Raw genomic sequence first — 25,865 nt, forward strand, 5'->3', positions numbered from 1 at the left:
ACGCTGCAAGGGTCTACAAAAAAGACGCTTTTTTACCACTCTGTGCTGGATGTTGGGTCCCAAGGGAACTTCTGGACGAGTGAGAATTTTCTGCTATCAAAATTTGGTTTCGGAGACTTTTGGCAGCCTACAGATGCAGCCATTCAAAATGCGTGGGCGATACCGCATTATTTTGCGGTACGCTGTACGCAGTCTACCGCAAGCTACCGGTAAATACCGCGAGTTACCGTAAATTCTCCTATAATACGACAAGCAAAATAATAGTATCCGGAATTTCCGCAAGGTGGAGCTAATAAAGCTCAACCTCTCATGTTTGAGCTGTGGCCAAAGTCTTTAACGAAGATATTACTAATAGTATTAATAATGAATGACCTTGGACAAGCTGTAAGTGTAAACTCAAAGTATTGCCCTGGTCAACATTCTTTTTTTCATTGACCGTCTTTGTAAAAGTAACACCACAGCATTTCGCAATCACGCATTTGTTTCCAATCATGCAAAGTACAGTAATTTTTGAGAATCGATTCACCATGCCTTTCACATGCTCATAAAAGAGATTGATTTAGGAACATAAACATATTACCGTATGAAAACTGTACTGTATACAATATGTATATGTATATTTAATGTCTTAACTGTGCCCGTTTAAGTATTGAATATTCATATCTGATTTTACCACTGAAGGGAAATCTTAGTAGCTGAGCATAAAAAGAATAGGAGCATACTGCAACGCGTGTGAAGGCCATAAACGATATTAATTTTGGAACATAAACATAGAGTATATGGCTGGTCTCGGTACTTTAAAGAAAACATACACGAAACATGGTTTCATTATGACCAGAATCGGTCTTGAGATATTTTTAACTTGATTTACAGTATTTGAGAGGTATGTCTTAACACCGATACTACAGTGCTTAAGTACTGCTCACGTATATGTTTCTAGGTTTATATTATGCATTTCATACGGTCAAATTACTTTTGAGCAACTAATAAGAAGCGCGAAACGGTATGCGTTTTAGTTTCGTTTTGTGCTGGGACCCGTGGATTGATTAGAGATATCAAGTACATACAAGTCATTTTTTAAATGTTGTAGTTCGTCTTGAAAAAATGTTACGAGTACATCATCTATCAACAATTACACAGGTCACAACATTTTGGTTACGTAATATTATTTTCTAGATTTCACGTTGTGAATATATGATTTGGGCAAACAGAGCCGCAAAGAAGTACATTATGGGTTGTTGTTGTTTTTTTTGCAGTTTTATCTAGAACAAGCGATGCTTAAACCTTTGTCTGATTCTTGTGAAACTATCCACACGACAGTTACAGGACCTAGGAGTTGACTTCAGTGATGTCACTGATGGGATGTTTCTAAAAATCCATCCTCTGTAAAACGTCTTCTCTAGTTGTCCTGCATATGTATTCGCTAATGAAGCTGTGTGTTCTGAGCCTGGATCTCTACATTTCTGTATGAACCAGCTTAGAGGGCTAAAGACAGCTTGTGTTTAAATTGAGTGTAAGGCAATTTATGCTTCTAAAGTCATGGTCAGCATTTATTATTGTACTGTGCTGTAAACTTGTTCTGTGCCTAGTCACATTATTTTATAGCGTTTTTATAGTGTTATCAAATCCGGTGGCGCTGTGTGTTAGTTTCCTGACTCCCATGTCACATGGTCTGTGATTGAAACCTGTGAAACCGGTTTAATTCGTCACAGCCAGCACTCCGGCAGAGAGGGGGTTGTACTCGTAAAGTAGAAGCAGGCGAGATTTCCAGCGAAAGACACCTCCCCCCCACCCTCATACGATTCAAATTGTTGTAATGTTTCATAGCCGTTCAGGGACGCCAAATATGTAACGTTGTGGCTCTCTGAAGGCACTAGTTCTGTAGGGTTTGGGCATTTACTGAGACAATTATTAATTGTAGCAGTAAATCACAAAGTTGATTCTTTTGATGGCTTTAGAATCCAACCATGCGACATAACTCAAACAACGCACACGCACAGGTACTAATACACGAGGATACATTTATTAATACATAGAATATGCATGTAAACCTAACAGATCTTATCGAGAGGGTTATCAGAATACAAAAGGTATATATTCAATCAGTTACAAAGAGTTACATATATCAAGAGGACATACGTTCAGTATATCATTCATTAAGACCGTTTCGTAAAGTGAACTTGGTTACAACTTCTACATTAGATACCCAAAACAAGTACATAACTCTTAGGAATTAAATTGATATCAACTGGTTGGGATAACAATTGAATTCTCGAGCTGTAATGCATTGAAGTTGAATACTCATCCAATTTCTGGGGATTCAGATCTCCTGCGGGCACAAAGAAACAGTTGCAGGCTGTTGCTGTCCAATCCGCGCTGTCTGGCTCGGTGCCAGGTTGTGCTGTGCGGCTCACGACGGTGCGCTGCTGATGCTCACTGACCGGCTAGTTAGTGTTGGTTTTAACTAGCAAAGTTTGTGCACAGGAGAAAAGATGACTGTGGGTCCCAGCAAGTCAGGAAGAGGACCGGTTCGCTCCTGACGAAGAGCTAGTTCTGAATAGTGATTCAGCTGTCCACAGTTCTGACCTGTTCACGAGGCCTGCTGCTGGTTACTCTCTGGCAACCTCCACTCTAGACTCTTAGAACAAAGGAAAGTTCTGGCACTCGGACACACTGGCCGTTCCGTGGTTGTCCGGGCTGAGTCTCAGGATGGTCAGGAGGCGCGCTGCGAGAATGTCCTGCCCTTGGGAGCCTTGTGCTCCTGGGCCGTCCTGCCCTGGAATTCTCCTTTGAATTCCCTTTAGAAAAGTCCACAGAATCCTCTCCAGAATCTTACTGAATCTTACTGAATCTCCCCTTCTGAATCTCCAGGCCTGTGTTGCCTGTTTTTACCTGGAGGAACTTCAGCTCGTTGATTGGCTGAAAGTTCCATGGGCATCAGAGTCCCACGTGGGTTACTCAGCCCTACCAGTCCCTGATTGGTTGATCAAGGTGAGATATGAGTCACTTACTCCTGACACTTAGTAATGCAGTCCAGATGTCCAACTGGCACTCCCTAGACAGATAGGCGCCAATGGATGACCATTGATCATGATAGCCAGACTTAGCTAAGTGCATCCCCCTTTGGGAGCTGTCCTAGGAATCCTTAAATCACCCTGCACTAATGGTCTCTCTGTGGCTGCACCACAGAGATGAACAGAGAAATGGGGCCTCATTTGGGAAGCTCAGAAACACTTAATTCTGCCTTATTATTAAGCCTCGCGCTACATTGTATTACAGCATTGTAATTACACATTGTAATTGTATTACACATTGTACACATGCTTAAAAGAGAAGAGAGAAAATGCAAGCCTTCTTCAGGTGTGAGGGTCTTCTGCTCAGAATGAAACGCTAAAATGTAATGTAGGCTCTGAATGGGTTCAATTATGATTTGGGCTTGACTAAGGTCGCTGCCTTTCATCTAAAACCCTTCTTGAATCCTTCGAAACTAAAAATCAGTGTTAGTGAGTTCTAAATAAAGAGGTATCCAGGTAACAGTGAAACGGGCGGACAGTCTGGGGAGATCGCCCGTTTTCCATGCACCCCTTGGTGTTTCTCTCGCTCTCTCTCGGGTCACCTGATCATTAGCTCGAAAGATTTCAGTGCTTTGTGTATATTCTAATGGTAGTGGGGGCAGGGTGTGTGGGAACAGGTTTGGTTGAAATTGCATTGGAGATCTATGTTCTTCACACCTGAAACATTTTCTCTGAAAGCATTTTCTTCGCAGTTTAACCGATCTTGTTACAGTATGTTACAGTTTACTATTATTAACCATATTAATTTTAAGTGCTTAATGCCATTTTTTGACCAGGCACGAATATTCTTAAGTCCATATCTTCGCAAGGGAATCAGTGCGAATTGCAATACTAATTAAATTAAAACTACTAACTACTAACTAATACTAATTAAAACAAACCAGAAACGTGTTGTTCTGTCTAATGACATTACAAGTGGAAAGATTACAGATTTTAATCGTCTTTAATTTTGTTACGTTATACATTTTAGAAACGTTTCATCCATACAAACACCACAAAACTATTTTCGGTTGTATTTCTGAATAGTATGTTACACTTAGTTCACTGTTTTAAATACATCTAATTAAGAAAGTTAGGTGTTAGCATAAACTATTAGCAATCAATAATATTAAATTTAGCACTGTAATAAGCTGTTGCACTTTCCCCCACATCTTGTAAAAATATATTTTCATTGTTCAAATATACATTAAGTCTGACTATCATATAATAAGTTAAATACAGAACTAAAGAAAAAATAGGGTTAAATATAATTCAAAATATTTTGCTAACAATGTTAACTGTTTATGAATAACAAAATGTATTAACTAAGGAGTAGGATGGCACAGTTGTTAGTATGTTTTTTGTTTTGTTTCTTTTTCATAAATACAACAGTAGTACCTGATGTCTCAGTGGCTTTCAAAATTAAATTATGCATGCAAACCTGTGAACTAGAAAGATAACTAAGATATCCATCCATTTATAATGGTGGCGAAGTGGTTAGCATTGTTATCTTGCAGCACTGGGGTCCTAGGTTTAATTCCTGCCATCCTGTGTGTGTGGGGTTTACATGTTCTCTCTGGGTTACATGGTTTTTCTCCATATGTGTGATATGACTCCCTCTCGCACTCCAAAACATACTGGTAAGTTAATTGGTTTATGGGAAAACTGACCCTGGTGTGTGTGTGTTTGTGTCTGTCTGTCCTGTGATGGACTGGCGCTATGTCCAGGGTGTATTCTGCCTTGTGTCCGTTGCTTACTGGGATAGGCTCCAAATCCTCTGTACTGGATAAAGAGATTAGAAATGGATGGAAGTAAAGGCGCTGTGTGGATGGAACTATACACAGTGTTAGAAACCCACGATGAAATGGCAGCATCTCACTGAGAATAAAATATTTTATAGTGCTGGCTTAAGGAAACAGCCTTTCCACCTCTCTTGCACATCAGTATCCATACCTAGTTATTTAAACAAATTACCTCTAAGTATAAACATCTTAATATGCTGGCTCTGTGGATCCGCATCAGCTATGTTTGCCCATTCCTTCAATTCATGTGCATCCAACACACAGTTCAATGCCAGCAACTACACATAATCTAAAATACAATCCTTATTTCAGTATCTATGTAAACATATAGTCTGTTAACTTCATCATCTTCATCAAAAGTATGCCTAACCCCATTAGGAAGTGTTCTTGTTATAAGTGTATTCCTCAGCTTTCCCCAAACTATCTTCTTCTTGCCAACATCTCTAGTCTTTTATCCTGCAATAACTCAGCCAACACTTAAATCTCCAAAAGCTGCTTGTGTTAATTTCTTTAAATCACAAATATCATGTGTAAATACTGGCCATGTAATACTCTGCATTGTGGAATAATAGTTTATTTTAAAGGGAACTAGAGAAATCAAGAAAGGCTTTTTTTCTAGAATTAATAAATGCACATCCTGTTCACTGGGGAAATTAAATCCACAATGAGCAATCTTCAATATGTTCAGAATATGACAGCAAGAATCCTATCAGGGATGCATTACACCTGTTTTCAAGTCCTTGCACTGGTTACCTATCAGATTTCGAGTCAACTTCAAAATCCTTATCCTCCTTATATACTGTCCTACAACTGTTATTATTGATCACCGAATTATTGTACTTGACATGACTTCATTCAGCCTTTCCTGAACGTCTATGACAGGCAGAGAGAGTGCTGTTTCTGGTGCGATCTTTTGCAGCTGACATTTCACTGTTTTAAACGAACAAGAAATTAGATTGCTCATAAATCAGTTATTCTATATAAACACAGCGTAATTGCCCTCCGAAAATCCTCTTTTTCTTGTTCGTTTTAGAGACCTTGATCGAAACTGATTTTAGATGTCAGAAAGGATTTATTTTCTCTGTATTTCCTACATTGCTTTGTCGAGATTTTAACTTTATATCTAACTTTATATCTAGGCTCAGATTTCAACTATAAATCGTACAGTAATTAATAGCAGTAAATACTGATGTTTTGCGCCCTCTTACCACAAAAATATATGTTTTGTAGTTGGGATTAACTTTATTTCATACGCGTAGCTACTCCGATTCGGACACCGAACAGTTAAAGATGGCGGCAAATCAGACACCCAGAGAGGGGGGGGGGGGGCGTCTTCTCGCCTCCATAACTAAAATGCCAAATAGGAGTGGCTTAAGCGACATACACAGTCGTGTAACTGACAGTTTGAGGTAGCCTATCGTGTAAATTTCGCTTTGTTGCTGATAGGTTAAGCTTTCGAAACTCTGCCCCAAGGTCACGTGACTGATTTTTCGCCCTGTTTCGTTGGTTAAACGCAATGATCACAAGCACCACCATGGTAACTGGGATGTGTAGTTTTTAATTCCGTTTGAATTATAACTGTACGTACTGTCTTCATATTTGGCCAGGGCTTTAAAGAGAAGGCGCGCCAAAAAATTTCGGTGCCGTCGTCTCCGCTTTAAAGGTACCCCCGTGCTGGAAGAATTTGACCTCGGAACGTTTGCCCAGCGTAGTTATAGTGGACATAAAAACAAGAGTTTGCTGGCATTATATCCTAGAAGACACAGACCGGCACCAGACCGGTAAATGCTTGATGAACTAGGGATTGGACAGTTTCCAAGTTCTTGTACAATCGATGGAAATGTTCAAATAAATGTGCAAAAGAAATAAACAAAATAATCATTTATTTCTTTATCATATTAGCTAGCTAATATCCTCTCTTTGCTAGTTAGTGGCTGTGTTTCTGCGTTGGGTAGCAACGGGTGACTGTTCTCAGGCGGAAGATGTAAACAGCTTAATTTTCGTGTTAAATAATTTTTAAAAATTAAAATTCATTCTATACAGCAATCACATATTTGGGTACCGTTTCATAAAACTTTCATGCTTAAAATGTTTAGGGAGAAATGGAAGACTGGTGTGTATTTTTTCTTTAAACTATTGTAGCGGCAATGCTTGTTAATAAGACAGAATTAAGCGTTGGTATGCTCCTAAAGGAGGCCCCATCTCACCCTCCATCTCTGTGGTGCAGCCACAGAGAAAGAATTCATGCAAGCTGATTTAAGATGTTTTTCTTTTGATAAGAAGCAAGCTCCCAGACGGGGATGCAATTAGCTAAGCCTGGCTATCATGATCAATGGTCATCCACTGGCGCCTATCTGTCTAGGGAGTGCCGAATGGACATCTGGACTGCATTTCTAAGTGTCAAGAGTAAGTGACTTATATCTCACCTTGACCAACCAATCAGGGACTGGCAGGGCGTGGTAATACCACGTGGGTCTCCAATGCCCGCCAAACTCTCAACCAATCAGCACACATCTGGGTCTTGATCAAAAAGGGAGCGCAAGCTCAGTTCTGGGCTCTCCTTGGCCATTTTCGCGCATCCTCAGAGACAATCACGTGACAACTGCTGTTGTCTGCAAAAGGACTTGGACTTTGTTCTAAGCGCGAGGCCGAGGATCCCGTACGTATTCAGAATTCTACCAACGTGAATGCTCCGCTTGATCAACGGCAGCCTACAGTTGGACCCTCGTCGACAACCTGAATAGCTTATTCAGAAGCAGCGCTGGACCGGGAACGAACCAGCTTCTTCCCAGGCAAAAGAGTGACTTGTGAGGACTCGCGGTCACACTCTGTGCATAGAGACTTTCTACTAGCCAGCTGGACTGCTGGTAGATCCCCTCGGAGCAACGACTGCCCTGCGCGCCGCAGTCAGATTCCTCCGTCCGTCCTACTCCGAGCTGCACCTCGACTGGTTGGCCGGTAGCCAGAGGACGCCGACACAACGCCCATTGGACAACCGCTGCAACAGAGCCTGTCAGCTGGTTTGGTGTTCGTGACGGGAAATTCCAAATCCAAACACAGTGGATAAGTAAACCCCATGTTCTACATTGCGTCTCGAGAATTTAATTGTACCTCAACACAAGTTGTTATCAATTTAATTCATGAGTAATGTATTTACTTCTGAGTTTAGAGTAACAGTGGGTAATAACACTGATTAGCGATTTGGTAACCGAACGATATATATTGACATATATTCTCTGTTGTGTATCTCTTTGTGTTTGCATCTCTTCGAGATTATATACCTTGTATATTGATAACCCTCACAGTAAGGTCTGCCGCTCGTATCCAGGCAGACTAGTATATATTTGGTGCACAGTTTATATTAATAAATGTATCTCGTGTATTGAACCCGTGTGTGTGCGTTGTTAGTTGTTCTGACGATTGATTTTCTAAAAGCCCCAACGAACAACCTCGTGATTACTGCTACAATTGATAATTGTCTCAGTAAACCCATCAAACCACTACATTTAATGGCGTCCCTGGGTGGGCGAGTTTAGAATGAAATGAGAATCAATCGCACAGAATAACTGATATTGCTGTGAGTTCAAGTTCAGCACAGCACCGCGGCTTCTATACGCGAATACCGGGTGTGCTGATAACTGCGTAAAGAAATCCCCCTGTTTTCTAGCGTTTAGTGTAACGTGTACTGATTGGAAATCCATCTGCTCGGGTGTTTAGATTCCATACTGTATTTTGGTAAAAGAAAAAAAAAGTAATACTCTTAAAGTTTCTCTGACGTAATGACAATGGCTGCTAAAATGTCTGAAGTGGAGTCGCTTATAAGTACTATTTCTAGCGACGACAATCCTGGTTACTGGAGCGGTATCGAAAAGTTGAACTTTGATGATATTGAGAAGCTGCAAGTAGATTTAGTAGCTAAGGTAGCAAACCAGCTTAACACAGGAGGGTCCGTGAACGCAGTTCAGGTCCTATCGAGTTTCGCCTTAAATCTAGCTAAACAGCTGGAACTGTCTTTGTCCGAGCTGACAAAGTTTCAAAAGCTTCAGGGAAAGCTAGAAAGATATAAGGCGGAGCGAGTTGAGTTGTTGGATATAATCAGAGAAAAGAGAGTGAAAAATGAGGAAAGTGAAGACAGACTCAGGGAAGTTTTAGGTAAATTAGATGACCTGTCTGCTAGAGAAACTGCGGCTGAGGTAGCTAGGAGAGACCTGGAAGCGAGCTTGAAAGAAAAAGAAAAAGATATTGAGCGTTTAAATGAGCTCAGCCAGGAAAGGCAAAAGGAGTTAGATGCTGCCGTACTGGAAGCAAAACAGGCTAGATCCCACTTGCATGCCAGCCCACCTAGCAGCCCAGAGCGCTCACCCAGCGCGCCGGGAGGAGGTTTCTCCCGGCCAGGGTCTGTGGTCGGATCGGCATGGGGGAGATTGCCGAGTCCTGCGCGAGACGCAAGGGCGATGCAATTCAGGCATAGACCCCCTGCCCGCGGAGAAACCGTAAAAATTAACCTCCACTCCCTGAGGCAGTTAGCCAAAGATGTAGAAAGGTTTGACCCGTCAGTGTCAGGGAATAATGTGGAAACCTACATCGATGAGCTGAGACATACTTTGCAGTTTATGCCCGGAGCGTCCGAACAGGAAAAGGCTATGTTAGTAAGGAAAACTACTAGCCGAGCGGTCCACGAGTGGATGTCTAGACAAGGACCGGAGGTCTGTAATAGCTTTGAGGAGCTGTGTCAGGCAATGATCGGAGAATTTTCGGCTTTTATCGATCCCATAGCTGCCGTGGCCGCTGCGCACCATATTAAGCACGAAAAAGCTGAAGCCCCTTGCGACTATTATGAGAGGCTTAGGCGCACTTATTTTGCAGGGGGGAATGAAGAGGGTTGCGAAGAGAACGTGAATTTCAAAGGTTTATTCATTGCTAATCTGCATCCCTCAGGAAAATGATTGTGATGCACACTGATGCAAAAGCGATGAAAATGGCTGACATTAGAAGGTTGGCTCAAAAAGCCTGGGGAGCTGAAGTCTCTGCTTCCTCAGAGCGAAAACCTGCTAAAACGGCCGTGTTAGCCACTAAAGCCAGCAGGGTTGACGACTCGCCTCAGCTCGAGGGAGCTGAGGTTCCTGAGCCCGCTAAGCCCCGGCGCAAAATAGGCAGGCAGGACCGCACTAAGCGTCAGAGCCGCCGTGAGCGCTACGGGGAAGGCAAGGGCACAGGCAGAGCCTATCAGAAGGCTGGACGAAGGGAGTCGACTGCAACCCGCCTGGCCAGGCTTGAACAAGCCCTGCTTGAGAGATCAGGACAGGGTAAACCTTCCGCACCGAATGCCGGAAGCGTGAATGAGCTTAGGGGGACCACGCCCCTTCTCACTGGAGGAGGCGGGGATCCATCCCAAACCCCTCCCTCAGTCTATCTGATTGGGTGGGAGGGTTCCTGCCTGGAAGAAGGCTGTGACTCTGAGTTGGGCGCTGACCCCGCCCCTGAAGTCAAAGAAAAGGCAGGCTTCCAACAATTCTTAGGGAATCTCAGCCAGAAAGGCAAAGCAAGGCGTATTTATATCAAGGTTTCTCTTGAAAACGTCTTAGATAGAGAAGCACTGGTTGACACTGGGGCTGAAATTAGTTTGATGTCAGCCGATCTACTCAGCGAGCTCAAACGAGTAGCGAAAGGAAAAGGCATCAGACTTAAGGTAGAACCGTGTAAGATAGATATTTCCAGCTATACCCAGGATCATGCCAGGATCACACACCGAGTGTGGGTGGCACTTAGGTTCGGGCCAATGAACGTGGTGCATCCTGTTTACATCTCTAGGTTTAAAACAGAGCCACTACTCATTGGCCAAGACCTGCTTGACAGGCTGGAGCCTCTGGTGGACTGCCAGCGTGGAAAATTGTGGGCTCAGGTCAAGCACCCTAAGCCTGTCGTACAGCAAAAAGGGGGGTTCAGTGGTTATGCTGTGATCATACAGTGCCCACTGAACACCATAGCTGAGTTGGAGGATCCTCCTGGTTCCTCTGGATGAGAAATAAATGTCTCTTCTTGCTTTCCAAAACTACAGGGAAGTCCTGCCCAGGCCAGCACTCCCACGGTCTCCCAACTACAGGAGCAGTGCTCCGAGCAGCTGCTTGACCCGCCAGGTAAAGCACACCCCTTTTTCATCCCTGAAGAAGAGTGGATCTCCCTGTCCGGTAATGAATGGGAGTCCTTTCTGTGCGCCCTGGTACCTCAGGGGGACAAGGACTACCACCCCATGGTGGTGGGAGGGGTCCAGGTGGCAGAAGTGCAGGTTGATGATGTAATTCTCAGCCTCAGCTCTGAGAAGTCCATAATCAGTGAAGGTCTGTTCGAGGACCTGTCTCGAAGCTGTCAGGTGACCCTGGTGACGCAATCACAGGGTCTGTGGTGGGCACCCCCACCTCATAGGTCCATTTGGAGCAAAGGAAGCTGTGCAGCTTCCATCTCCATCGGAAAAAGGAAGTTTGCTCACTACTTCCAGGTAGCACCTCAACTGACCCATTCGGTCTGTATTGGTGCAGACCTGTTGGTTCGACTGGGCACCCAGCTGGACACAGTAAACAGTGTGCTGTGGACACGGGTGAACCCAGATGCCCACTCTCTAAGCGGCGACCCCGAGAACATTCGGTCAGGTCAGACGATTCCTCAGGCCTGCCAGGTAGTAAACGAATCGGACCTGATCGTTCCTGCGTCAACAGCAGGGTTTCCGGTACGCCTTGTCCTAAAGAAGGGACAGAGGATGGATGCTGAGATGGTTTTCTTCCAACCATCAGCTCAGTTTATCAGACTGAACCTAGCAGTCTGTGGTACCCCCAGACTGGAAAGGAATGGCCGAGCCACCTGCCTGTTGGTGCAAAACATAGCAAAACAAGATGTCAAAATCCCTGCTCGCACTGACATGGGACTGGTAATTGACAATGGGTTCTATGATTTCGAACTGGCCATCCCAGGACTGGGGCAGCTCCCTGGTCCCTTGGCCAGGGAGGGGGGGACCGAGCAGGTGTACTACACCTACCCCCGGCGGATGATTGCAATTATGCCAATAGACGGATTCTGCAACCAGGAGGTGTGCAGAGTGGACCTTAGCGATAAGGATGAGATGGTTGTGTATACAGTACACGCAGGGGTTCCGACGGACCACTCAGCCGAGAGTGCGACCCGGGATACCGCCATGCCGTCAAAAGCGGGGTTCCTAGAGCAGGTACAGGAACAGGTTGGTAAGGCAGATGCCCTGGAAACGGAAAGCCAGCGTCAGCAGCTGCATCAGATCTTCCAGGATTTCCAGGAAGTGTTTGCACGGGACGCCTTTGACTGCGGGGTGACGGATTTGCACACAGTGCGCATTCCTACGGCCCCTGGCGCCCGCCCAACCTATGTCAGGCAGTATCGCATTCCCCTCACGGCATACGAGTCCATAAAGCAGACGTTGGATGCTCTACTAGAGCGTCAGATCATAAGGGAGTGTAACTCCACTTATAACTCCCCACTGTGGCCGGTGCTGAAACCCAATGGTAAGTGGCGTCTGACCATTGACTACCGGCAGTTGAATAAACAGGTTCCTTTGTCACAATGGCCAATGATCTACCAAGATCGGGAGTTAGCCAAGGTGACAACAGCGAAATATTTCACCACAGTGGATGTGGCCAATGGGTTCTGGACCCTTAAGGTAGAACCGACAGACCAGTACAAACTGGCCTTTTCCTTTGGAAACAGGCAGTTCACCTGGAATCGATGCCCCTTTGGGTATTCCAACTCCCCAGCGGAGTTCAACATATTTCTGCACAAAGCCATGAGTGATGCAGCCGCCAGGGGCAACCTGGTCTATGTGGACGATATTCTGATGCGGAGTCAGACCTGGGAAGAACACATGGCCGAGATCAGGCATGTGTTGACCCAGCTCTCCCGTGCAGGGGCCAAACTGTCTCTGGCTAAGGGACAGTGGTGTAGGACCCAAGTGGAGTACGTGGGACTATTGGTTGGAGCCCAAGGCATACAGCCACAGTCCAGCAGAGTCCAAGCTATCCAGAATATGAAGTCGCCCACTAACCTGTCTGAACTGCGCAGCTTTCTGGGAGTATGTAATTATTCCCGGCAGTTCATTGAGGATTACGCTGAAATAGCAAGGCCCCTCCACAAGCTGCTGCAGAAAGACGTGCCCTTTGAGTGGGGACCTTCCTCAGAACAGGCTGTGATGGAGCTGAAGCGCAGACTCGGTAGTGCGCCGTGCTTGGCCTACCCTGACAAAAATAAGGTCTTCTACCTTGAAGCAGGGTTCTCAGAGCACTGCCTTGGGGCTGCTCTGAGTCAGGAATATGACCAAGAGCGAAGGGTGGTGACGTATGCCAGTCGAGCCCTGAGCCCAGTGGAGCAAAAGTTCTTGGACTGCGAGAAGGCCCTGTTGTCTACGGTCTGGTCGGTAGAACACTTCCGTAGTTATGTAGGGGGACAAAAGATCATCATCGAAACCTGCCACCAACCTGTGACATTCCTGCATAGCCAGAGACTGAAAGCGGGCAGGGTGTCAAATAGCAGGATTGTGGCATGGATGATGGCCCTACAAGGCTAGGAGATAGAGGTACGTTATGCACAGAGCAAGAAAATGTACCTGGGACAGGGCCTGGCTTTGGGCCAAGTGTGTCACGGCTGTGACACTGACATGGAAGCTCCAGAAACAATTCCCGCTGCTGAGCTACCGAACAATCACCGGTACTACGATGAAAACGTGGGCCAGGGCTTACCCATGGCCTATGTTGACGGTTGCTCTTTTCGCCACGAACAGCAGGTGCTAGCAGGGTAGGAGTAGTCTGGCAAGACAATACTCCCTGTGGGCCGACCCGCTATAAGCTAGGACCAAAGACTAGTCAGTATGCGGAAGTAGCTGGGGTGCTGATCACCCTCCAGCAGGCCCTGACAAATGGCCTTAAACAATTTGTCATCTGTAGTGACTCGAACTACGCCCGACATAGCTTCGTGTCCCATCTTCCGTATTGGAAGGGTACCGGCATGAAAAATGCCCGGGGCAAGGAAGTAAAGAACAAAGAGTTGTTCCTGGCCAGTGACAAGCTCACGACCGAGGCTGGAATGATGGTTTACTGGAGGAAGGTGAAGGGACACTCCCAGGTGAAGGGACCCGACAAAGACGGGAATGATGAGGCCGACCGGCTGGCTAAATCTGGCGCCTTAGAGGGTGAACCCTGGCAGTTCCAGCAGGAATGGCTACCCCCAGAAACCGTGGCTGAGGTCAAGGCGGTCACCCGAAGCAGGGCTAGACAGGATGTCGGAGCTGACCCTCAATCTGTAGTGCTTGGGTCACAGGGTTTTAACACCGATCTTGCGGAAATGCAGAAACAGGACCCAGCAATTGGGCTAATGTATCAGCATATCGCTGACCCAGTGCGTCAACCTCTTTCGGAGCAGGTGCTGAGCCAGTCTCCAGAGCTGAAGGAGCTGGCAGAGGTGAAAGACAACCTAAAAATTATAAAGGGGTTGTTGGTTTGTGTACCAGTTGCACAAGGTGTCCCAAAGTGGGTAGTTCCCCGCTGCCATCGGGGGGTCATGATCCAACACGCTCATGACGAGCCCTTTGGGGGTCACCGGGGAATCAAGGCCACGTACGACACTATCCAGCAGGTGGCATTCTGGCCTCACATGGGCCAAGACATCGCCGCGTATGTAAAGGGGTGTCTGACGTGTAGCCAGTTCCAACCATCACGGCCCTTGCACCGTGCACCACTCCAGAAAAAGGGCATGACATTCCCCTGGTCCAATCTACAAATGGATTGGGTGGGGCCGCTGGTGAGGTCATCCAGAGGGAACAAATATTTCCTCACGGTTACGTGTGCATTCACAAAATGGATTGAGTGCCTCCCAGCACCCAACGACACGGCAGAGACAACTGCAGTGCTGTTGGTGAACCATGTGTTCAGTCGATGGGGACTCCCCCTGACCGTGGACTCGGATCGGGGAACCCATTTCACAGCTACAGTAATGGCAACCCTGTGGAATATGCTTGGGGTCAAGGCCCAGTTGCATATCTCCTACCACCCTCAATCCTCGGGCCAGGCAGAAAGGGCAAACCGAACGGTGGTTAGTATGCTCAAAAAGTTTGTCTCCACCAGCAGTAGGGACTGGGACATTAAGCTGCCCCTGGTTCTGATGGCCATCCGAGCCACGCCCCATTGCTCTACGGGGGTCCCACCTTTTGAGATGATGACAGGTCGGAAGATGACTCTTCCCCTACACTGTCTTTATGGGGTGGAGGACCTGAGCACGACGGGGGCTGCTACGGCCCATCAGTATGTGTCAGCGAGCACATCTGCAGGCAACCTTTGCTTTTGCCCAGAACAATCTGGGAAGGAGTGCAGAGGGTAGGAAAGCATACTATGACCGAAAGGCAGTTAACCAGGAACTCCAAGTAGGAGACAAGGTCCTGTACTTCCAATTTGCCAAACCCACAGGGGTGGCCCGGAAATTCTTACCCAGTTGGACAGGACCCCACGAGATTGTCGATAAGGTATCACCGGTAGCTTATCGAATTCGGATTGAAAAAGGAAGGCAATCTCTGGTCTATAAGTGGGTGTATCGCAACCACCTCCTGTTGTATCGCCCACCTCAAATGGCGCCGGAGGACACAGAATAGGGTTAAAAGTCTAAACCCGATCAAGAGGGGGGTGCCCCTTTGTAGCTGCAGGTAGTTAGGTACTGTAGTGTAGGTCCTCCTAGGAAAATATATTCAAAATTATAGTGGAACTGTACCATGTGCCTCATCTGTGTTCCAGAATGGGAATCCTAAAACTGCCACGGCTGGTCCTGACAGTGCTGTGGATCGCTTCGACACAGCCCCTTGAAGTTGTGGAACCCGGTCCTCCTACCGGCATAGTCCTGCAGGACGCTCCCGGATTGTTGTTAACAAATTGCAGAACATATACTCAGCGAGTGTATGTGCGGCTGGACCCAAGTGATGTGTTTCGGAAGCACATCAACATGAACAGTAGGGTGTCCCATCATGGCAGGCAGTGGGCTAAGGATGCTGTATGGCATGCCCAGCTAGACACTATACACATGCTCCGCCAGCTGAGGAAGGCAACAGTCAGCCAGGAGGAGATGACAGGCCTCAGCCGCCCCAAAAGGGTCTTGGGGGGTCTGATTGCTGCGGCCTCCGCCGTGGGCTCGCTATTTTCAGCTGGTCTGTTTGCTGCTTACACTGTCACCCTGACCACCCTGAGAAGGCAGGTGTCTGGGTTACTTAAGGAAATGCCAGAAATTCAGGACAGGCTGTATCAACAGCAGCAGCGGCTGGAAAGCCTAGGGAAAACCTTACAGGGCACAATATTAGCAGTAAACCTTCATGCAGCAGTGTTAAATAACACCCTCCACACCGTGGGCAGGATTGTCGACGTGTTACAGTGGGATTATGCTTACGTGCAACAGGTCAGGATGCTGATGCAGGATTTGCTTAGGGAGCTTAGTGCCACGATAACTAGCCTAGCCATGGGACAGATTCCAACTTACTTGGTTCCACTGTCCTTAGTAGAAGAAGTACTTAGGACAACCACTTCTGAGATGGTGCAGCCAAAACAGGTACATCTTGCATACAGTCTAGGCAGTGCCATTCCTATACATGTCAACCCTGAAGCCAAGGAACTAGGTTTCCTGTTGAACCTTCCCATCGTGAGTGGCAAGGATATCTATAGACTCAAGTCTATATCGAACGTTGGCTTCTGGAGGGGGGACATGCATGTGAAGTTGACCACCCCACCGCTCGTAGCTTACCAGGAGGATGATCCAAATTTGTATCTTGTTCCAAACCTGGAACTGTGTATATCAACCAAGGATATCCACTGGGTATGCCCAAGTAAGCCATTCCTTAGGGACACAACTCAGAGGTTGTGTGGTATCAGAAAGGGGGCTGCCACTGAAAAGTGTAAAGCCACAGTGACGAGCAAAAGTGAGGTTAACGAACCCCAGGTTGAGCAGGTGGGAAAGAAATGGCTGGTCAGCACACCACAGTTAACGGTTACAATAACATATGACAGGCATGATACAGCTACCGAAGTGCAGCTACCCAACCAAACAGTTTTTCTACAAGTTCCTGAAGGAGCGATAGTGCATCTCAACGATTTAGCACTGTATCACCTGGAGTCAGAACTGTACGAAACGGAACTCGAGATTGTGGACGCTTTCAGAGGACACGGCGTTGACTTGGATGAGAGAATCCAAGAGACAGTAAGTCTTGAGGGTGTACAGGTAGTCGAATTTGTTCTTAACGACACAAACTTAAAAACTACACTGGTAGGTCCCAAGCACAGTCGTTGTGGATCCTCTGGGGCGCTAGGAACAATAAACGTGGTCATCTTGACACTGCTGCTGGGTAGCTGGATCATGGCTGGGGTAATGTGTTGGATGCTGTTCTCTTGTATCAAAGCCTTGCGGGGTAGTTTGAATGAGACAAAGGGAGCAATGGTTTATCACCGAAATCAGGTAACCACTCCCAAACGTCTGCCTGCTGCAGAGCTATCCGATACAGATAGTGAACTGCCGGAAGTTTAAGGTCTAGAGCTAATGATGATGCCCAATGCCTCATTTCTAGGTACCTTATAACTGAGAGCAGGTATACGCAACGTTCTTTCCAACACTATTTCCTGTACAAATTCTCGAGAGGTAATGTGAATATTGGGTGGTAGAATCCACCGTGGTACAACAAACATCACTTAACTCTGTTTTTGTTTTGAAGGCAACAACGCCTCAGGACCTCGTGACCTTCAAAAAGGGGGGATATGTAGCGGCAATGCTTGTTAATAAGACAGAATTAAGCTTTGGTATGCTCCTAAAGGAGGCCCATCTCACCCTCCATCTCTGTGGTGCAACCACAGAGAAAGAATTCATGCAAGCTGATTTAAGATGTTTTTCTTTTGATAAGAAGCAAGCTCCCAGACGGGGATGCAATTAGCTAAGCCTGGCTATCATGATCAATGGTCATCCACTGGCGCCTATCAGTCTAGGGAGTGCCGAATGGACATCTGGACTGCATTTCTAAGTGTCAAGAGTAAGTGACTTATATCTCACCTTGACCAACCAATCAGGGACTGGCAGGGCATGGTAATACCACGTGGGTCTCCAATGCCCGCCAAACTCTCAACCAATCAGCACACATCTGGGTCTTGATCAAAAAGGGAGCGCAAGCTCAGTTCTGGGCTCTCCTTGGCCATTTTCGCGCATCCTCAGAGACAATCACGTGACAACTGCTGTTGTCTGCAAAAGGACTTGGACTTTGTTCTAAGCGCGAGGCCGAGGATCCCGTACGTATTCAGAATTCTACCAACGTGAATGCTCCGCTTGATCAACGGCAGCCTACAGTTGGACCCTCGTCGACAACCTGAATAGCTTATTCAGAAGCAGCGCTGGACCGGGAACGAACCAGCTTCTTCCCAGGCAAAAGAGTGACTTGTGAGGACTCGCGGTCACACTCTGTGCATAGAGACTTTCTACTAGCCAGCCGGACTGCTGGTAGATCCCCTCGGAGCAACGACTGCCCTGTGCGCCGCAGTCAGATTCCTCCGCCCGTCCTACTCCGAGCTGCACCTCGACTGGTTGGCCGGTAGCCAGAGGACGCCGACACAACGCCCATTGGACAACCGCTGCAACAGAGCCTGTCAGCTGGTTTGGTGTTCGTGCCGGGAAATTCCAAATCCAAACACAGTGGATAAGTAAACCCCATGTTCTACATTGCGTCTCGAGAATTTAATTGTACCTCAACACAAGATGTTATCAATTTAATTCATGAGTAATGTATTTACTTCTGAGTTTAGAGTAACAGTGGGTAATAACACTGATTAGCGATTTGGTAACCGAACGATATATATTGACATATATTCTCTGTTGTGTATCTCTTTGTGTTTGCATCTCTTCGAGATTATATACCTTGTATATTGATAACCCTCACAGTAAGGTCTGCCGCTCGTATCCAGGCAGACTAGTATATGTTTGGTGCACAGTTTATATTAATAAATGTATCTCGTGTATTGAACCCGTGTGTGTGCGTTGTTAGTTGTTCTGACGATTGATTTTCTAAAATCCCCAACGAACAACCTTGTGATTACTGCTACAATTGATAATTGTCTCAGTAAACCCATCAAACCACTACACTATCAAGACCAGCCATACACAGTACAGTTTATGTACATACAGTAATGTTTATGTTCCTAAATTAATATCGTTTATGACCTTCAGATGCGTTATGCTCCTCTTCTTTTTATGCTCAGCTACTAAAATTTCCCTTTAGTGGTAAAATTCCATATAAATATTCAAAACTAAGCAGATTGAAATGTGCACAGTAAAGAAATTAAATGATTAAATCTTTTCACTACCAACCAATGCACCACGAGTGCCCCTGTCGGTCATTTTGGCCAGCCAATCACGGTGCCCTACGGTGCCATGCAGGTTGGTTACTGTACCACGGGTTTTTACCGCTCATTTTGAATGGCTGCATCTGTAGGTTGTCTCTCGCAGTGTTCAGGAATTGCATTCCGAAACTGAGTCAGATCAAAAGTTGTAAGAAAAGCACCTATGGTGTCGGTTCTAACAGCTTTATTGGTTCGATGTTAAAGGCCGGAAATGGGGCACAAGACACGCGACCGCAAAAAGCGTCGCCATCTGCTTCCAGCTGCAAAATGCCGTTTGTGGACGCTGAAGCATTTGAACTTGAACTTTATTGCCATATGTAACCGGTACTGGTACAATGGAATTCTTACTTCCAGAAGGTCTCTCGATTGTAAAACAAGTGTAAAAAACAAGACAAAGTGCAAACAGTGCATCAAGACAATGTACAAACAAACAATAGACATTGCGCAAGTAAACATGTAGACATTTCTTTCCAAGGCAGCGGGTACAAGCGATCTCGCGTTTTAAAACCACCAGGAAAAGCAGAAAGGCACTTTTCCTTGCTTGCGCCGGCACACGACGACGTGAGGAGGACACCGTAGTCAGCAAGATTCAAACCTGGGTGGGGAGACCCCAATGGATTTTTAGACCATCGCCTTAACCACTCGGCCACAACTACAGCAAGCACCGCCATTGCTGCGTTCTTGCTACAATCTCACATGGATCGCGAGGCGCAGGCGGAAACCTTTTTCAAAGTCGTTCTCCATTAAAAAAAAAACCTTTCCAAAATACAAGCCATGCAGACAGACACGCCTCAGAGGATTTAAGGGTGGCTTCATGTGGGAATGATAAAGTCTCCCCGTCCGGACAGGAAAATGGCACTTTGTTAGACACAAAAAAACAATCAACAACAGACAAATGTCTACAAGCATTTTAGAAGCCGCACCATGTTCTTGCTACAATCTCACATGGATCGCGAGACGCCGGCGGAAATCTTTTTCAAAGTCGTTTCCGTTAAAAAAAAAAAACCTTTCCAAAATACAAACCTTGCAGACAGACATGCCTCCGAGGAATTAATGGTTGCTTCATGTGGGAATGATAAAGTCTCCCCGTCCGGACAGGAAAATGGCACTTTGTTAGACACAAAAAAACAATCAACAACAGACAAATGTCTACAAGCATTTTAGAAGCCGCACTTGAAATAGCTCTTACATCCGTGTTAGACGCAGGAATCGCCTTTTTATTGACGCTCTTACGAACGCCATGGAAAGCAAAACAAAGCAAAGCAGAGCAGAACAAAACGAACAAAATAAAACCCTTATGTCCTGCACTTGAATATAATGCCGTTACGTGCCGAAGCGGTATTGGACGTCATCCTAGCACTGCAACCCGGGGCGTACGGTATATGGGAACGAGCACACGTCACGAATCGTCTCTAATCACTCCCTGCACTGTAAGGCGCCTTGAAGCGTGCACCCTCAACATTCATCTGTGCGCATCTGTGAAAGGTAAACTCTTGAGCAAACTCTGAACCAGACGCTCAAACTCCAGCTAGGATTAGGGGTAGCATTCCCACGCTACTTGAATACTTTGTTTACGCTCAGTGCTGGATTTTGGGAACTTTAGGACGAGTGGGACTTTTCTCCTATCTGTCAATTCGTTTTGTTTTGGATACTCTTGGCTGTCTGTGTTGTATAGTGCAGCGTGAAGAAAACGTTTTCGAAAACTGTGCCGGCTCAAAAGTTGTAAGAAATCCTCTCCAGCTCTTTTAAGTCTCTTCAGTTTTGTCATTTAAAGTGAAACTAGATGTATAACTGGAGCCTCACTTATGCAAATGGTGAGGTTCCAGTTCGACATCTAGTTTCACTTTATATGACAGAAGTACGTCAGACTGTGCCGGACTGGGGGATCACTTCCGGTTATTTTAACCATCTTAAACATTTGAAATCCTCCCCTAGGCAATTTTGACACTTCATCTTGGCTCCACCTAGGACACTCTTCAATCTTCCATCACTTCTCTCTTCTCCCACAACACTCTCGTCTGTCGGCAGTATGTGGCGTCTTTGCATTACCACCAATCTCACCACAGCAAGAAAGCAACGGGTTTTGGCAAGAGAGGAGGAGACTGTCTGGCCCGAACGGGGATTGAACCCGCGACCTTGGCGTTATTAGCACCACGCTCTAACCAACTAAGCTAACAGGCCTCGTACCCGCTGTCCTCTCTGTGCTGCAAAAAAATGGAATTCAGGGAAGTTTCTTTTGTCCTTTGAATAGAAAGCCCTGCGATTCAGTGTACGGGCTTTCTCGTGCTGTTTAATGGTTCTTGTAACCCAAATCCTACACTGGCCTGAAGTGCCCCCCCATTTCACAGCATTTTTCAGCTGATTTCAAATGTACCTAAAGGAGAAGCATTATTGAAGACCATCAATTACCAAGAGCTTTTGTCAAAGGTTTTGGTGGTCACTTTTAATGACCACAGAGAGCTATGACCTCGGTTGTACATCTCATCCAAAAGACGGCACCTTTTTACCACACAGCGTCTCCGTCACTATACTGGGGCATTGGGACCCGCACAGACCTCACGGTGAGCGCCCCACCCCTGGCTCCATTAACACCGCTTCCAGCTGTAAGCTTTGCTTTTCCCTGTAGGTCACCCTCATCCGGGTACTGACCTGGCTCACAGCTTCTAAGCTTCAGTGGGTTTTCAGTTGCGAGTTGAAAGGGGATGCAAGTGATGGAGCCACTCGCTGCGAAAGCCACTGCATTGGCCAGGAATCGAACCCGGGCCTCCCGCGTGGCAGGCGAGAATTCTACCACTGAACCACCAATGCACGCTGCAAGGCTCTACAAAAAAGACGCTTTTTTACCACTCTGTGCTGGATGTTGGGTCCCAAGGGAACTTCTGGACGAGTGAGAATTTTCTGCTATCAAAATTTGGTTTCGGAGACTTTTGGCAGCCTACAGATGCAGCCATTCAAAATGCGCGGGCGATAACGCATTATTTTGCGGTACGCTGTACGCAGTCTACCGCAAGCTACCGGTAAATACCGCGAGTTACCGTAAATTCTCCTATAATACGACAAGCAAAATAATAGTATCCGGAATTTCCGCAAGGTGGAGCTAATAAAGCTCAACCTCTCATGTTTGAGCTGTGGCCATCAAAGTCTTTAACGAAGATATTACTAATAGTATTAATAATGAATGACCTTGGACAAGCTGTAAGTGTAAACTCAAAGTATTGCCCTGGTCAACATTCTTTTTTTCATTGACCGTCTTTGTAAAAGTAACACCACAGCATTTCGCAATCACGCATTTGTTTCCAATCATGCAAAGTACAGTAATTTTTGAGAATCGATTCACCATGCCTTTCACATGCTCATAAAAGAGATTGATTTAGGAACATAAACATATTACCGTATGAAAACTGTACTGTATACAGTATGTATATGTATATTTAATGTCTTAACTGTGCCCGTTTAAGTATTGAATATTCATATCTAATTTTACCACTGAAGGGAAATCTTAGTAGCTGAGCATAAAAAGAATAGGAGCATACTGCAACGCGTGTGAAGGCCATAAACGATATTAATTTTGGAACATAAACATAGAGTATATGGCTGGTCTCGGTACTTTAAAGAAAACATACACGAAACATGGTTTCATTATGACCAGAATCGGTCTTGAGATATTTTTAACTTGATTTACAGTATTTGAGAGGTATGTCTTAACACCGATACTACAGTGCTTAAGTACTGCTCACGCATATATTTCTAGGTTTATATTATGCATTTCATACGGTTAAATTGCTTTTGAGCAACTAATAAGAAGCGCGAAACGGTATGCGTTTTAGTTTCGTTTTGTGCTGGGACCCGTGGATTGATTAGAGATATCAAGTACATACAAGTCATTTTTTAAATGTTGTAGTTCGTCTTGAAAAAATGTTACGAGTACATCATCTATCAACAATTACACAGGTTCTGTTTCCATATTGCGGATTTTGGTTACGTAATATTATTTTCTAGATTTCACGTTGTGAATATATGATTTGGGCAAACAGAGCCGCAAAGAAGTACATTATGGGTTGTTGTTGTTTTTTTTGCAGTTTTATCTAGAACAAGCGATGCTTAAACCTTTGTCTGATTCTTGTGAAACTATCCACACGACAGTTACAGTACCTAGGAGTTGACTTCAGTGATGTCACAGATGGGATGTTTCTAAAAATCCATCCTCTGTAAAACGTCTTCTCTAGTTGTCCTGCATATGTATTCGCTAATGAAGCTGTGTGTTCTGAGCCTGGATCTCTACATTTGTGTATGAACCAGCTTAGAGGGCTAAAGACAGCTTGTGTTTAAATTGAGTGTAAGGCAATTTATGCTTCTAAAGTCATGGTCAGCATTTATTATTGTACTGTGCTGTAAACTTGTTCTGTGCCTAGTCACATTATTTTATAGCGTTTTTATAGTGTTATCAAATCCGGTGGTGCTGTGTGTTAGTTTCCTGACTCCCATGTCACATGGTCTGTGATTGAAACCTGTGAAACCGGTTTAATTCGTCACAGCCAGCACTCCGGCAGAGAGGGGGTTGTACTCGTAAAGTAGAAGCAGGCGAGATTTCCAGCGAAAGACACCTCCCCCCCACCCTCATACGATTCGCATTGTAATTACACATTGTAATTGTATTACACATTGTACACATGCTTAAAAGAGAAGAGAGAAAACGCAAGCCTTCTTCAGGTGTGAGGGTCTTCTGCTCAGAATGAAACGCTAAAATGTAATGTAGGCTCTGAATGGGTTCAATTATGATTTGGGCTTGATTAAGGTCGCTGCCTTTCATCTAAAACCCTACTTGAATCCTTCGAAACTAAAAATCAGTGTTTGTGAGTTCTAAATAAAGAGGTATCCAGGTAACAGTGAAACGGGCGGACAGTCTGGGGAGATCGCCCGTTTTCCATTTAAATAGTTCCCTGGTTCCGCACCCCTTGGTGTTTCTCTCGCTCTCTCTCGGGTCACCTGATCATTAGCTCGAAAGATTTCAGTGCTTTGTGTATATTCTAATGGTAGTGGGGGCAGGGTGTGTGCGAACAGGTTTGGTTGAAATTGCATTGGAGATCTATGTTCTTCACACCTGAAACATTTCCTCTGAAAGCATTTTCTTCGCAGTTTAACCGATCTTGTTACAGCATGTTACAGTTTACTATTATTAACCATATTAATTTTAAGTGCTTAATGCCATTTTTTGACCAGGCACGAATATTCTTAAGTCCATATCTTCGCAAGGGAATCAGTGCGAATTGCAATACTAATTAAATTAAAACTACTAACTACTAACTAATACTAATTAAAACAAACCAGAAACGTGTTGTTCTGTCTAATGACATTACAAGTGGAAAGATTACAGATTTTAATCGTCTTTAATTTTGTTACGTTATACATTTTAGAAACGTTTCATCCATACAAACACCACAAAACTATTTTCGATTGTATTTCTGAATAGTATGTTACACTTAGTTCACTGTTTTAAATACATCTAATTAAGAAAGTTAGGTGTTAGCATAAACTATTAGCAATCAATAATATTAAATTAAAGTTAAATACAAAACTAAAGAAAAAATAGGGTTAAATATAATTCAAAATATTTTGCTAACAATGTTAACTGTTTATGAATAATAAAATGTATTAACTAAGGAGTAGGATGGCACAGTTGTTAGTATGTTTTTTGTTTTGTTTCTTTTTCATAAATACAACAGTAGTACCTGATGTCTGAAGTGGAAATCTAATAAGTAAATTGATTCTTAAAAATGTAGAGAGCTTTGAAAAAAATATATTGGTGCTTTTAGATAATATATTTCAAGGATGTAACTGCTGTGCTACAGTACGTGCAGAATTTTAGAAATCAGTTTGTCAACAAAGTACACTGTTTAGGTTAGTTTAGAAGACAATGTACCAAAACAATATATGCTGTCTGGGTCATTAGAATTAGCTGAAAGTAACTGATAAGCTTTGAATAACAAATCTAGTTTTTCTTCTCTCGCTCTATGATGTAATCTGTTTTCTCTTAGAGAAAGGGGAAGTTTTAGAAGGGACCAAGTGCTGAACTTTTTTACAGCGCAACGTCTTATAAAAACCCTGTTCTGCTTGTAACAAATTGAGTCTCTGGTTGCACTTTGCGAAGTGGCAGCAGGGCTCCCAATATTGCAATATTGAAATAAAGACCTTACTCAGGTGAGAACTCTCTCTTGTGGCTTCCTTGATAGTTATATTTCCATGACAATTTGGGGGCTCGTCCGGGATCACAAACCTGAGCGCGAACGGCTGCTGAAACTCCATCCGGACCCGGACAATTTTAGCAAATTGGACGAACCTCGGAGGATAAACTGTTTATCCTTCCAGAGATGCGTCTGGAGAATTGGCAGCTGTCTGACGTCAGTAAGTGATCCTTTAAAATTAATAGTTTGAGAAGCGAGCCACAGGGGTGTTCTCACGCGGGTTTGATGAGTCCAGGACTCATATAAAGAACTTATCTTAACACAGACGTGTGGTTTTTGCTCTGCGGAGTAGTTAATGTGATAAGGTTCTTAGTAAGGCACCGATCGGTAAAAATGGGAAATTAAAATTCA

The 25,865-nt window shown here is 44.9% G+C and overlaps 3 non-coding genes across 3 annotated transcripts; all 3 read right to left on the minus strand.

Moving 5' to 3' along the window:
- Positions 1-19,846: 19,846 nt before the first annotated feature.
- Positions 19,847-19,928, minus strand: trnaf-aaa (transfer RNA phenylalanine (anticodon AAA)). Its single transcript has one exon. It is a non-coding gene; the product is annotated as a tRNA-Phe (tRNA).
- A 1,451-nt stretch (positions 19,929-21,379) lies between these two features.
- trnai-aau (transfer RNA isoleucine (anticodon AAU)) lies at positions 21,380-21,453 on the minus strand. Its single transcript has one exon. It is a non-coding gene; the product is annotated as a tRNA-Ile (tRNA).
- Positions 21,454-22,009: 556 nt separating this feature from the next.
- On the minus strand, positions 22,010-22,080 carry trnag-gcc (transfer RNA glycine (anticodon GCC)). Its single transcript has one exon. It is a non-coding gene; the product is annotated as a tRNA-Gly (tRNA).
- Positions 22,081-25,865: the final 3,785 nt, after the last annotated feature.

The sequence above is a fragment of the Atractosteus spatula genome (assembly GCF_055471065.1).
Source record: "Atractosteus spatula isolate fAtrSpa1 chromosome 16 unlocalized genomic scaffold, fAtrSpa1.hap1 SUPER_16_unloc_2, whole genome shotgun sequence".
Taxonomy (NCBI): Eukaryota; Metazoa; Chordata; class Actinopteri; order Semionotiformes; family Lepisosteidae; genus Atractosteus; species Atractosteus spatula.